Source organism: Euprymna scolopes, chromosome 20 (assembly GCF_053919585.1).
Source record: "Euprymna scolopes isolate OS-2025 chromosome 20, ASM5391958v1, whole genome shotgun sequence".
In the NCBI taxonomy this organism is placed as follows: domain Eukaryota; kingdom Metazoa; phylum Mollusca; class Cephalopoda; order Sepiida; family Sepiolidae; genus Euprymna; species Euprymna scolopes.
The window spans coordinates 14,864,010-14,879,073 of NC_136501.1; positions in this window are offsets into that span (position 1 = coordinate 14,864,010).

The following is a 15,064-nucleotide window of genomic DNA, read 5'->3' on the forward strand; positions in this document are numbered from 1 at the left end:
GTGAGTAAATTAAGTAGTTATGGTAAAAAGAAATCAAATATTAAGTAATTGCAAAATATGGAGATGAACAGATTATGGTGGATAAAGATAGACTAAATCGAAATAAACTAATTGAGAATTTAACCTAGATTGCTATAAAAAGAATAATGTGAGAACTACAAGTTTAAAACTAAGCATAGGAGATTAGAAAATAAAGACAAAAATCAAAATTGTGAATTCAAAAATATAAAGGAATTTCGATAAAAATATGAACCGACAAATGTGGGCAAAATCGAGTTATATACGATAGATTTATAAAATAAATAAACATAATAAAAAAAACGGTTTACTGATATTCTGTGTTTGTACACATTCATCCTACACCCTTAAAAATTTGTGAAAGTATAATCGATGTCACATGACCAGTGAATCACGGGCGGTGATAGTTCCCCATATAATAAAATGTCAAAATCGTTAGACAGAAAACCGCTTAATCTATTAAATAAAAATTAAGTAGAACGGTATAATTAAAAAGAAACATATAAAATCATGCATAGGTACGATGAAAATGTCGAGGCAATCGGCTCAGTAGTTTTTTAGATTGTAGGTAACTAACAAACAAACATATATATATATATATATATATATATATATATATATATATATATATATATATATATATATATATATATTGTGTATAGAAAGTTGTTAGATGAGACAAGTCATTGGTACCGCCGGTTTCAAGCCCGATAATTAGGACCGTTTAAGATTTCCTTATCAAGCTCTCTTCTTGGCTGAATAGAGCTTGGTAAGGAAATCTTAAACGGTCCTAATTTACGGGCTTGAAACCGACGGTACCAATGTCTTGTCTCATCTGACAAATTTCTGTACACAAGATATAAATACGCTCTTATATTTTGGATTTTCCTTTTAATTGAGCACTCTGTGCTGGATTTTTTTTTTTCCAAAAAAACTAATCATATATATATACTAGCATGGGTGCCCGGCGTTGCTCGGGTGCTTAGCAAAAAAAAGAAAAAAACGGTCAATTTCTTTTTTATTTGCCCCTATTATGACCCCTTAAAATGTATTGTTTTGGGCTCAACTCAAGTTATTAAGTTAGATCCATGTTCAACGAACCTATATCTAAAATTTCAAGTGTGTAGACCAAAAATTGGGGAAGGAGTTTGGTAGAGTTCTCAAACGCCAAATCATTGAACTTGACCCCTTACTCGCCAAATTACTGGCCGAAAACCGATCACATCGATTTTCCAAATCTCAGTACCCTGTATATCAAATTTCGAGTATGTAGACTAAAAATTGACAGAGTTATTGCATAGGGAAATGTACGCACACACACACACACACACACAATTTCACTTTTATAAATATACTAGCATTTCAGCCCGGCGTTGCCCGGGTGTTTGGATGTGTATGTTGAGCAAAAAAAAAAAAAGTGGTAGTAGGAAGGCAGACTCGAACCCGTACCGCAAATGAGGAAAAGAACGGGGTAAAACTTAACGTTTATGCTGTTACGACCACTGCCAAACCGCGACCACCGCCAAACCGGAAGCGACGTTTTTTTTTTTAAATTAAGGCTAGACAATCTAAAGGAGAGGATAACTTTAAAAAATATCGGCGAAAAAAGTGACCCTCCCCCCCCCCTGTAGAAAAGTGCCTAGTTGAAGGGGAAGATATTAATGTTTTTAGCCAATTTTTCGATATTTGTCGTATGAAAGGTGGAACTTTAAAACGATACTGATCTTGGTAAAATTTGTCGCCTCTATTGAAAGTTTAAGGCAGACATGCAAACAGACATACATACATACATTTATATATTGGTAACTAAAAGTTTTCGGTCCAAACTGATAAAAAAGCTTGCCTTATCTCTGAATACCCTTCATGTAAAATTTCCAATATTTAGACCAGAAATTGTCTGAGTAATTTGGAAGAGACCGCAGAGGCCAATTTTCTTTTTAACTTTGACCCCTATTATGACCCCTTATAATTTATTGTTTTGGGCTCAAATCAAGTTATTAAGTTAGATCCATGTCCAAGGAACCTATATCTAAAATTTCAAGTGCGTAGACACAAAATTGTAGGAGGAGTTTGGTAGAGTTCTCAAAGGTCAAATCGTTGAGCTTTGACCCCTTACTCGCCAAATTTCTGGCCGAAAACTGATCACATCGATTTTCCAAGATCTTAGTACTCTGTATATCAAATTTTGAGTTTGTAGACTAAAAATTGACAGAGTTATTGCATAGGGAAATATATATATATATATATATATATATATATATATATATATATATATATATATATATATATATATGAGATAGAGTGAGATGAAAAGCCTGGTAACTATATATCTAATCACTATTTAATAATCAATGAGCAGATCGAAATGATAATAATTTCCAAAACATGCAGAGATTGCTTCTTGCAAAAGATAAATTATTTATTGATATTTTGTCATCAATAACCGCATTTTTTTTTCATTCCACTTTCATCTATTTACGACGGCTTTTGAGGCTTTCCCTTTCATCGCAACATTTTTTTTTTTTTTCCTAAAAACCTCTGTTCCCCATTTTAAATCTTTGAAAATAATGAATTTCAGGAATAAGGATGGTGGCTTCAAAGGCTGGAATTTTTCACGTCAAATTCTATGAATAATTAAAAGTCAAAGTTTGGTTACGCTGTGAAATTAGATCTGCTAATCATTTCTTGATTGTATTCTTGCTTCACAACCATTTATGGGCGAAATCATAATGAAAGTTAATATCGTTTTGGATTATTCAAAAAATGGTTCGATGCCTATCTCCGATGTTGGCGTTCTTCGACTAGAATTTTCGTACATACAGAGCTTCAGTAAAGGATAACCGCATCGGGTTTCTTTGTGCGCGTTGTGTAATAAAAGTTCACCGTAGAGCATTTAACCGCAGGCAAGGGAGGAAAAAGGGCTGCATCTCTCGGTGACATTATAAAAAAAAATAATAAAGGTTTGTGATAATGAGGTTTCTTCATAGAACCGTTCTGCTGTATAGGTTAGGTAGATATGGATGGATGACAGTTTTTTTTTCTTTCTTTTCATATTTGAACTTGCTGCTATAATCAAATTTGGAACAAAGCTCAAGTCTGGAACCAAGTCTTCTGCCAAAGATCAGTCGTACGGGAAGAAGGAAAAAGGAAAACTTTTACCTTTCTTTAGGAGAAACACATTCTATTGACAATGATAATAATGACGATGATGATGATGTAAATAATAAAACCATGATGATAATGATCATGATCATGATGATGACCATGATATTAATGTCTATAATAGTAATGACAATTGATGCTGACGATGATGAAGGTCACAGTTGGGGATGAATAAAAAAGGCAGATAAATTAGTGCGTGGTTTGATAGCGCCCCCCCCCTCCCCAACGCCAATTCATTGGTGCTCTTTGGCAAATCTTTCTTGCTGAAAAGAGCTGATTTCCAAAAAAGCAGTTTTCTTTGCTTGACTGGGGTTTTTCATGATTCTGAAGGAAAGACACATCCAGTCAGCCTTTTTTTTCGGTCTTTTTGTTTGTTTTGTTTTGTTTGTGAAGGTATTTCTTTTATTGAATCGTCAACAGTGCACTATGGCATCAGTGGCCTAGTTTATAATAAACTAGTCACAGCAGCGTATCTTTTGATTAAGCACTGTTTGTTGTTGTTGTTGTTGTTGTTGTTGTTGTTGTTATTATTGTTGATTAATCAATTCAATAACCAATAAAAAATATATATTTTTAAAAATTAAAATGGTTACAAAATTGTTGTCTGAACAAATGTTTTTGACAAATTGATTTTCATCTTAGACCAGAGAGTATCCTGTATCCATACAAAGCCACCATTCGCCCATGCATAGAGTATTGTTGACGCTTCTCGGCCGATGCATCTTCCACTAGTCTCTCTTAGATAAGGTCTTGAGTTCAAAAAAGAATCTCCAACGTAATAGATCTCTCACTATCAACCAAGTTTCAACCTCTGTCCCATCACCGCAACGTTGCATCCATATGCCCGTTTTACAACTGCTGTAATGGAATATATATGTGGAGCGATAAGAGTGTCGCCCTAAAAAAAAACAACACTACAGTTTTATTTTAAAACTTTTCTTGAAAAAGCTCAATTCAGATAACTTGATTATGTAGTAGAGCTGACATCCATTCAATGTAGCCGCCTTCAGCCTCAATCACCACTTTGATACAAGTCTGAAACTGGGAGCATGCCTTTTCCACAAACGCAGATGGGAGCTCAGCAAACTCTAAGCAGATGTCGGTAATCAGGCTAGTTTTGGTGTTGTGGGAGGTCATGTTGGTGATGTTCTCTATGTATGACCAAACAAAGTAGTCCAGCAGGTTCAGGTCAGGGGAGGAGAGAGAAGGATACAAAGTTGTAGCACTTCTTCTGAAGCCAAGCTAGGTTTTTTTTTTTGGACTTGTGGGCCGGCATCAAGTCCTGCTGCCAAACCCAGGATCTGCCAGCAACCACCTGATTGCACCAGGAAATCACCACTCTCTTCAGCAGATCCAGGTACACTTTGGTGTTGCCTTTAAAGCTGACTTCGAATATGTGAGGTGGCATGATGTAGCCCTCACTTGAAACCGCACCCTAGTGATGCATTTTGAGGGTGCTGGTAATGGTCCTGTTGTCATAACTTGGATTGGTAAAAAGCGTACAGCTGCGCATCTCCGTTCTCACTCGTTGAACATTGTGCCACTTTCAGACATCATAGGAGGCTCCTATTGTTCTTGGGATTTGTACACAACTGGCCAACTAGTAGATGGTCTGCAACAAAAAAGGAAAACCGTCTTTCATCAAACGGAAATGGAATCATGTTGTCTTTTCTAGGGCGACAATTTTATCGTTCCACCCTGTACTTTGATGAAGTAAAACTTGTGCCCTCTTCGATGCATATACTCCATCTAACTCAGCATCAAAATCCCACCCTTTCACTGTTGAGGTCCCTAGATGCCGGAAAGCCTTCTATTCTAATAGATTCTTCCTTTGAACTGCTAGATTTTGGAATTTCCTCTCTGTTTCCTGCTTCTTTGACTGTACTAACATGCAGAAGTTTTATTGTTTAGATTTATTTTAACAACCTTTCGATCGATATAACCTCCGACCTTCTTCAGGTGTATATTATCGAACTCGAGAATCTTTCTGTTGAACTCAGGAATCTGCACGGAATTTCAAACAAAATTCTGTATGCAATCCAAGGGGGTAGCATGCTCTCGTTCAGTAAGTTGCAATTATATTTTGTCGCTGCACTGGGGATTTAACCTTCAACCTCCAGAAGAGTGTAACTTATAACAGAATTTTACCAAGTACTTTATCTATGACGCCACGGGTCCTTGTGACTGAAATGTTCTGAAAGTAACACTCAAGATGAGAACAGTAATCGCAGGAATCCGAATTCTATGAATAATCAATCCTCATCTCAAAAATTCAAAAACAATAAAAAAAAATGAATAGAACTTAGCAATTTGTATTCAGAGATTTATAATAGCATTTAAATCAAATTTCGAAAGGAAAATTCTTGAGAAATAAATTCTTGAGAAATAAATTCTTAAGATGGAAGTATTTACTAAACGACTTTATTATTGCTGTGCCACTATATCTTAGGTTGCAGTGGTTATTAACACACACACACACACACACCCTGCATGGTCAGGAGGTGATTTGGCCGTGGGCGGAGGGATACATAAGCAACCAGAATGCAATCTCACAATTCCCTTTCTTTTCTCAATCTCTTTTTGTCCGGACAGCCATGAAGTGAGCACATATTTTGGTCTCTCTGTAAATGAGAGGAGGCAGGGCACCCCTTGCCTCAGCATTAGTTAAGGTTAGTTAGTTTTAATTGTGAAAGTTAATTATCATTTGTAAATTGTTTTTGTAAAAATATTGTCATATGTTCTAGTAAAAAAAAATTAAATAGTTAATTATATTTCTCATATATTACCATTGTGTCGTGCGTCGTTTTTTTTTTTTGTGTCTGCCTTAAATGTCTACATTAATAAATGAAGCGGACCTGGAGAAGAAGATTCCAACCATGTCAAACCCTCAAGGAACAAGACGCCATTCTGGGAGAAGAACGAGGCAGCCACACCCAACATTCCAGGTATGCCTTTGATCTTACCTCTGACAAAAGACGTCTAATCGACAGATCTTCATACGCGGACCGTTTCCAAGACATTTAATGTAACATGTGGATCGGTCACACACCAATGACCGACCTAGAGGTTTACATTGCATGGATTATTTCTACATATATAAAAGGTACTTTTTCTCTGTGTGTGTGTGTGTGTGTGTTGGTTGGTTGGTTGTTTTTGTTTTACGGCATATCAACCCTTTTCAGGTTATTTAATGCCGAATCCGGTGATTTTGAAGAAAATTTTTTTAATAGAATATATTTGTTTTTTTGCAAGTCAGTTTCTATTTAACCCATAGCTGGGACCCTAACAGGTACTACTACTCCGGGTCTGAGTGGACCTGGGAGCAATGGCAATTAAAAGGGTGGCTCCACACTCCCCAGAGCCTGCAAACTGGGGCCTCACCATCGGATATAGTTTAAGGTCATATCCAGGACTCCCATTGAGGGACTTTTACCCTCTGCAGGGGGGGGCAGTCGGCGTATTCTAATGTCCCACCGACAGGGCCGTGTGTGTGTGCTTGAATGAATTTCCTATTGACTCCAAAAGGGCTGAGCCGATTTTTATGTGTAACATTACACACACATTTACACATGGAATCCGCACGTTGTATGCAGTCTACATCGTAAGGAACATAGGACAAGTAATAACTCGACTCCTTTTTGTTTGTAACAACGACATTTATTTACAGGTACTTTCCCGAATAAATTGTGATTATGCTCCTTCTCTCTAACCACCGTCCTTTTGAACTTCATTACGAACATGCTCTCGAACGAGCTCTCAAACGTCATCCATGTCTCTTACATGACCGTCCTCTCTAACGTGTTTTTTCTCCTTTTTTTCTTTACTGGTGAAGTCATTTCACATTTCGCGTGCATTTGCAGACGTGCGTCCACGATTTGCTACATATGAAATTTCACACAAATGTATGTTATGTGTATGGGAGTGTCCCTAGATAGGTTTCCTTTAGAAATTGATATTTGAAAAAAATCTCATTAAAGAAAGAACAATCTCATTTTGACCAAAGTTGACACCTTATACAGCCTAACATCACAATTGCGTTTGAGAAGTGTTATCACTGCACAAACAGAAAGGCCCGGTGTTACTTTTTCATGAAGCTCTGAAATTTATTGATGTAAGGTACTGGTTATGGACATTACATCGCAGCCAAAGAATTTCTGTATTTTTTTTACAAACAATTAATATTTTCTTAATGAAATTCATGTCACTCTCCATCAAAATTAATATTGACGTTATTGATATGTCAGAGTCCATGCATATATTTGTATACATTGCTAAACATGTGGGTGATAATGCATGTGTGTCAAGGGAGAAAATTCTATAAAAGGATCTTCGTATTGACGAAAATAAGCTTCAAATAGTTTACCTTCTTCAGGTCCATACCAGAAATTGTCAATCTCATTCCATATTGAGTCCTGTTAAAATGCATTATTGCGCTGTTGTTTTTGTTGTTGTTGTTGTTGTTTCATCTGAGCGCTTCTGGTGTTCAAATAATTGTCGTCTTTCATCTGAGCGTTTACGATGTTCAAATAATTGTTGCTGATGTTGTTGTTCTTGTTCAATTTTCAGTTTTAATAATTGTTCTAATGTACTTTATAAGGCGTTCATTTTGTATGATAGGTAAAATACTGGATTTACGGAAATTAGCAAAACCAAGTTTTAGTATTTATAGAGGGAATAGTAGTTCGTTTCCTTCAATAACTTTGCAAACAAACATTGAACATAGTTTTAAATTTCTTGTAAGAATATTTCTTCCAAAAAGAATGTCTTTTTAATAGACGAGAAAAAATATACATGTCGACAGAAATATTCAATATTTACACCAAAGCAAATGTCTTTTTCGATAGAACAAAAAATGTTGACCGTGACGAAAAAGCTGAAAACTATATGCACATATTTTTTTAGTAAACCAAAAAAAAAAAATTGCCGACACACTTATTTAATGATGCAAGAAAAAAAACACAAATAATTCCTATTGCTCTTTATTTTGTATTTACATGTGCGCCAAGATGACGTGACACTGCTAAGCAAAGAGAAGAGAAAAAATATGAAAATATTCTTACTTTCCACGAGTTTGCAATTCAAACTTTTATGTCCATGCATTTATTTGGTTTTTGCGAGTTCCTGTTTTTTCTTCTTTCACCAGTGTTTTCTGAACACTTATCTGATTTAATTCAGCTTTCTGTCGTGAGTAACTTTGAATGCTATTTTAAATTTGAGTGATATCTGTGAGTTCGAAATCCGACGTCGCCACTGTTATAGCTCTGTTACAGGGCTACAAAGAAAAACAGAAATGCCAAAATAAAGTAACAACATGTACTGCAAAGCGTACACTATGTGGGTTGTTCAGAATAGCCAACACTTTATGGCTTAGTCTTCCGGTATTTATTGAGATTGGAATAGTCTATTAGTAGGTAACATAGGTTAGTTTCACCACAACAGTTGTGTAATAACCAACTTCTGAACCAGAATCAAGTGGCATGGATAAATCTTAGACAATTGGAAACAACATTTGGATAAAAAGAAAAAAGAGACTGATATTATTTCAGAATTTTCCTTCTGCTAGACTAATTGTTTTACCAATTCTTGAGAATCTAGTCTACCCTACTATTCAATCATTACTTGAAAGAAGCTAAGATTGGTTCACACATTTCCCAAAAAAATACCTAACGTCCTTGAAAAACATATGAATTCATCTCAGCTAGTACGGTAGATCAGTCTTTTACTGCCATTTCAACTTCTATATTTCCAGCTGGTGCTACCAGATCAGGATGTCTGAAGATATTGGCTTCCTGACTCAAATGCACCGTACATTTTAGTTTTTGCTTTTAATTTTGTATATTCCTTTGCAAAACTTAATCATGTTCTGCAAAGCCAAAACAAAAGCAGCAATCGTACTCCCCTCTCTTTCTTTCTACCCATTTCCCCATCTCAATATACTAGCTTCCTAATTTAAAATGCACCAAACATTTTCTTTTTCTTCCTTTCTATTTGAAAAATTCGATCATGTTCTGCAAAGTCAAAAACAAAAACAGAATCCTCTACAAAACAGCTAAGCCAAACATTCTGAATTTATGAAAATAAAATTTGAAGAATAGAAACTTTCTTTTCCAAAATTACTGGATTATGCATTAATAATGTTGATATAAAAGGGTTGATATGCTGTGAAACTAAATAACTCATTTTTGTGGAGACTCCTTCATGCTCCGATCTATTTAAATGCAAAAAAAGATTAAAGTGTTCAGAAATAAGCAAAAACCAATTTCCACTCAATCAGAAGGATTGACAACTACGAAGATGGTTCGACTTTATCAGCTTCTAACATTACAGCTTCTTTGGATAAAGATAAAAATACTAAATTAACCAAACTTGCGCAATGGAATTCAAATGTTGATCAGAAATTAATAAATTATATTACTAAAGAAACACAGACCTCAAATCAAATTTTAAAAGATTGGTGATATCGGATATATCGTAAAAGGTACAAGACTTACTCATAAAATGCCACCAAAACCAAATTAAATGCCACTCAGATGACGCTATATACATTACATGTAAAGGAAGAGCCGATCGACACCATTTTCAAAACGTTCAGTCACGACTAACCCCAACAAGAAAAGCAACTGTCGAGCTGAAATAAAATTCACTAACCCCTTAACAATTGACACAAAGCGGGAAATATATTTACTAGTTGTGTGTGGCTTCATAGGAGGGTTGTGGGAACTCTTCCATGCATAGCATATGAACTCTTTCAAACTATATAAATAAACTGAGAATTACAACTCTCAGAGTGATCAGTGTGCGTTCGTAGTCCACCATCTTGGCGTATTTACTACATACCATTGGCTAAAACATTTCCAGAGAGCTTGCAAGCTTGCTTTATGCAGTTGGTTATTTCCTCTTTGCAATATGGTCTTTGTAGGAACTACCAGGTATTTAGCACTTCATCTTAGCTGCTTGTATCCTCTTTGAAGTCACAAGCAAACATGAATATTAATGTAAGTAATGAATGCATATCTACTTTTTTATTTGAGTGATATATTTCTATCTTTCGATGTTGGGTTGAGTTTTAGCCAATTCTGAATACTTTAAACCCTTCATCTGAGACAATTGTCCCAATCTACCAGTTTTTGATCCTTCACTTTGATGTCTGTAGTGATGCTATTATTGATGTCTGTAGTGATGCTATTATTATTGTCTGCAGTGATGCTATTATTGATGTCTGTAGTGATGCTATTATTGTTGTCTGTAGTGATGCTATTATTATTGTCTGTAGTGATGCTATTATTGATGTCTGTAGTGATGTTATTATTGTTGTCTGTAGTGATGCTATTATTATTGTCTGTGGTGATGCTATTATTGATGTCTGTAGTGATGCTATTATTATTGTCTGCAGTGATGCTATTATTGATGTCTGTAGTGATGCTATTATTATTGTCTGTGGTGATGCTATTATTGATGTCTGTAGTGATGCTATTATTATTGTCTGTAGTGATGCTATTATTGATGTCTGTAGTGATGCTATTATTGATGTCTGCAGTGATGCTATTATTGATGTCTGTAGTGATGCTATTATTGATGTCTGTAGTGATGCTATTATTATTGTCTGTAGTGATGCTATTATTTATGTCTGTAGTGATGCTATTATTGTTGTCTGTAGTTATGCTATTATTGATGTCTGTAGTGATGCTATTATTGATGTCTGTAGTGATGCTATTATTATTGTCTGTAGTGATGCTATTATTGATGTCTGTAGTGATGCTATTATTGATGTCTGTAGTGATGCTATTATTGATGTCTGTAGTGATGCTATTATTATTGTCTGTAGTGATGCTATTATTGATGTCTGTAGTGATGCTATTATTGATGTCTGTAGTGATGCTATTATTATTGTCTGTAGTGATGCTATTATTGATGTCTGTAGTGATGCTATTATTATTGTCTGTAGTGATGCTATTATTGATGTCTGTAGTGATGCTATTATTGATGTCTGTAGTGATGCTATTATTGATGTCTGCAGTGATTCTATTATTATTGTCTGTAGTGATGCTATTATTGATGTCTGTAGTGATGCTATTATTGATATCTGTAGTGATGCTATTATTGATGTCTGTGGTGATGCTATTATTGATGTCTGTAGTGATGCTATTATTGATGTCTGTAGTGATGCTATTATTGATGTCTGTAGTGATGCTATTATTATTGTCTGTAGTGATGCTGTTATTGATGTCTGTAGTGATGCTATTGTTATTGTCCGTAGTGATGCTATTATTGATGTCTGTAGTGATGCTATTATTGATGTCTGTAGTGATGCTATTATTATTGTCTGTAGTGATGCTATTATTGATGTCTGTAGTGATGCTATTATTATTGTCTGTAGTGATGCTATTATTGATGTCTGTAGTGATGCTATTATTGATGTCTGTAGTGATGCTATTATTGATGTCTGCAGTGATGCTATTATTATTGTCTGTAGTGATGCTATTATTGATGTCTGTAGTGATGCTATTATTGATATCTGTAGTGATGCTATTATTGATGTCTGTGGTGATGCTATTATTGATGTCTGTAGTGATGCTATTATTGATATATGTAGTGATGCTATTATTGATGTCTGTGGTGATGCTATTATTGATGTCTGTAGTGATGCTATTATTGATGTCTGTAGTGATGCTATTATTGATGTCTGTAGTGATGCTATTATTGATGTCTATAGTGATGCTATTATTGATGTCTAGTGATGCTATTATTATTGTCTGTGGTGATGTTATTATTGTTGTCTGTAGTGATGCTATTATTGATATCTGTAGGTATGCTATTATTGATGTCTGTAGTGATGCTATTATTATTGTCTGTAGTGATGCTATTATTATTGTCTGTGGTGATGCTATTATTGATGTCTGTAGTGATGCTATTATTGATGTCTGTAGTGATGCTATTATTGATGTCTGTAGTGATGCTATTATTATTGTCTGTGGTGATGCTATTATTGATGTCTGTAGTGATGCTATTGTTATTGTCCGTAGTGATGCTATTATTGATGTCTGTAGTGATGCTATTATTGATGTCTGTAGTGATACTATTATTATTGTCTGTAGTGATGTTATTATTATTGTCTGTAGTGATGCTATTATTGATGTCTATAGGTATGCTATTATTGATGTCTGTAGTGATGCTATTATTGATGTCTGTAGTGATGCTATTATTATTGTCTGTAGTGATGCTATTATTGATCTGTAGTGATGCTATTATTATTGTCTGTAGTGATGCTATTATTATTGTCTGTAGTGATACTATTATTGACATCTGTAGTGATGCTATTATTATTGTCTGTAGCGATGCTATTATTTATGTCTGTAGTGATGCTATTATTGATGTCTGTAGTGATGCTATTATTGATGTCTTTAGTGATGCTATTATTGATGTCTGTAGTGATGCTATTATTGATGTCTGTAGTGATGCTATTATTGATGTCTGTAGTGATGCTATTATTATTGTCTGTAGTGATGCTATTATTATTGTCTGTAGTGATGCTATTATTATTGTCTGTAGTGATGCTATTATTATTGTCTGTAGTGATGCTATTATTGATGTCTGTAGTGATGCTAATATTATTGTCTGTAGTTATACTATTATTGATGTCTGTAGTGATGCTATAATTGATGTCTGTAGTGATGCTATTATTGATCTCTGTAGTGATGCTATTATTATTGTCTGTAGTGATGCTATTATTGATGTCTGTAGTGATGCTATTATTATTGTCTGTAGTGATGCTATTATTGATGTCTGTAGTGATGCTATTATTATTGTCTGTAGTGATGCTATTATTGATGTCTGTAATTATGCTATTATTGATGTCATCAGATTTGTTTTCAAACACTGATCTACATACCATAGACGTTCAACTAATTTTGTTTCACATCCTGCCATCGATGTCTTAGGTCTATGATGATTCTACCTCTAATGTTGACTGATATATTTCCATAATTTATAACTCTAAATGCATCTCATTAGTCCTTATCCTTGAGTGTTTTTAGCCTTGATAAGTAGTGACTCAATAATAAAAAAAATTGCTATGATTCTTTAAGCATTTTTCCTCCATGAACTGACCTGCTACTTCAACTGTTATACATCTACTAATTCAAGAACTCTTTTTTTTTCTCTTTCAACATGGCCACTAATTCCATATTAACACTGGTCTTTCAGTCTTTTGTGGGGATCAAAAGTAAATGGAACGATCCAGGAAAAGTAGCAGCACTCTTTTCATTTTCTATGTAATTATCAATGAAAAATAATTGTTGTAACTCTGACAGACACATGCATGGATTTAGAGTCTATATTCGCAATACTTTCACCTTGTCTAGAGAATCTAAAATAGAATCATGTGACCAGGCATACATATTCTTTAGATTAAACTTGCAATATAGCGTTAGTTCTATTTTCTCTCTATTTTCCCTAGGCCCAAGACTGTACCCCAATCAAGCATGTCTCTAAAAGCATAGATTCAGCACTCTCCCTAGATAGTAACGCTCATGTCCACCATAGTTATTGGCTTGGTCTCTCTAATTACACAGACGTAGTTGGCAGCATCACACATAGCTTTTTTATATCCCCTTCGTTGATCCACACCATCAAGTTGCTGACCCATCTCCCAGATCGTCAGGATCAGCAAGCCTCACTTTAGACCTATTTCTGACCATAGTACCTGAGGATTGTGTAACAAATGCCCATAGCTCACTTGGTACGGCTGATCATGCTGTGATATTGGTAGACATCACTCTAAACTCTCGACCTCAAGTTGAAGAACCCTTGCTCAAAATGAGAAGGTCTTTCAAAAAGGCTGACTAGGAAGCCATCAAGAATCACACTAGAATGCCCCATGGAGCAATATCTTTTCTCCTCTTGTAGAACGGTGTGCAAAAGAGGCTACTGAAGGGTTCAAAGCAGCAATTGAAGCACATGTTCTCACATGCAAGTTTCATAGGAAACCCCACTCTCGCCAATGGTTCACTTCTACTTGTGCAGCTGCCATTGCTCATATACGAGAGACTTGGCCGACATAGGTCCAATACAAAATAGAAAAAAGTATATAGAAGCTAGAAATAATTGTAAGAGTGAAATGGCCACAGCCAAGAGAAGGCATAACGAAACCACCAAATAACGCATTGAGTCGCAGAAATTAGGAATTTGAAATTTCTGGAAAATTGTATAACAGTGTAGTAAATAACACATCAAAACAGCACAATATAAATGTGGGTTAGCTGCAAGGGTTGATCTTGGACATTTATTATTCCTGAAATTCATAAACGACCTCCCTCGCAAAATCGTCTCCATGATGGGCATGTTTGCTGATGACACTATGCTCTATAGCAGACACAAGAGAAAATAAATGAACACATATTTAAAGCAATGGTTGAAACGCTAGAGGAAGACCTCCAGTTTGTAGAGTAATCGGGACGTAAATGGATGGTAACATTTAATGTTGTCAAGATCCAGCTCCATTCTAACAATTACAAGAAACCTTCTCAGCCATCGATTGCCATCACTCCTCAGCTTAGCATTCACAGGCAACATGAATTGGAACAAATACACTGAGGACATTGTCAAGGCTGCTGTGAAGAAGGTGGGCTATCTCTACCGCACTAGAAAGTTGCTCACACCCAAGAGTATCCTATATTTCTACAAGGTTACCATTCGCCCATGCATGGAGTATTGCCGCTACATTTGGACTGGTGCGTCTGCCACTAGTCTCTCGCTTTTAGACCGGGTTCAAAAAAGAGTCTTGAACCTAATAAGCCATGCATTATCAACAAAAGTCTAACCTCTGTCTAATCACTGAAATGTTGTACAAATATTTTACTGGTATGTGCTGAGGCAAACTGAAAGC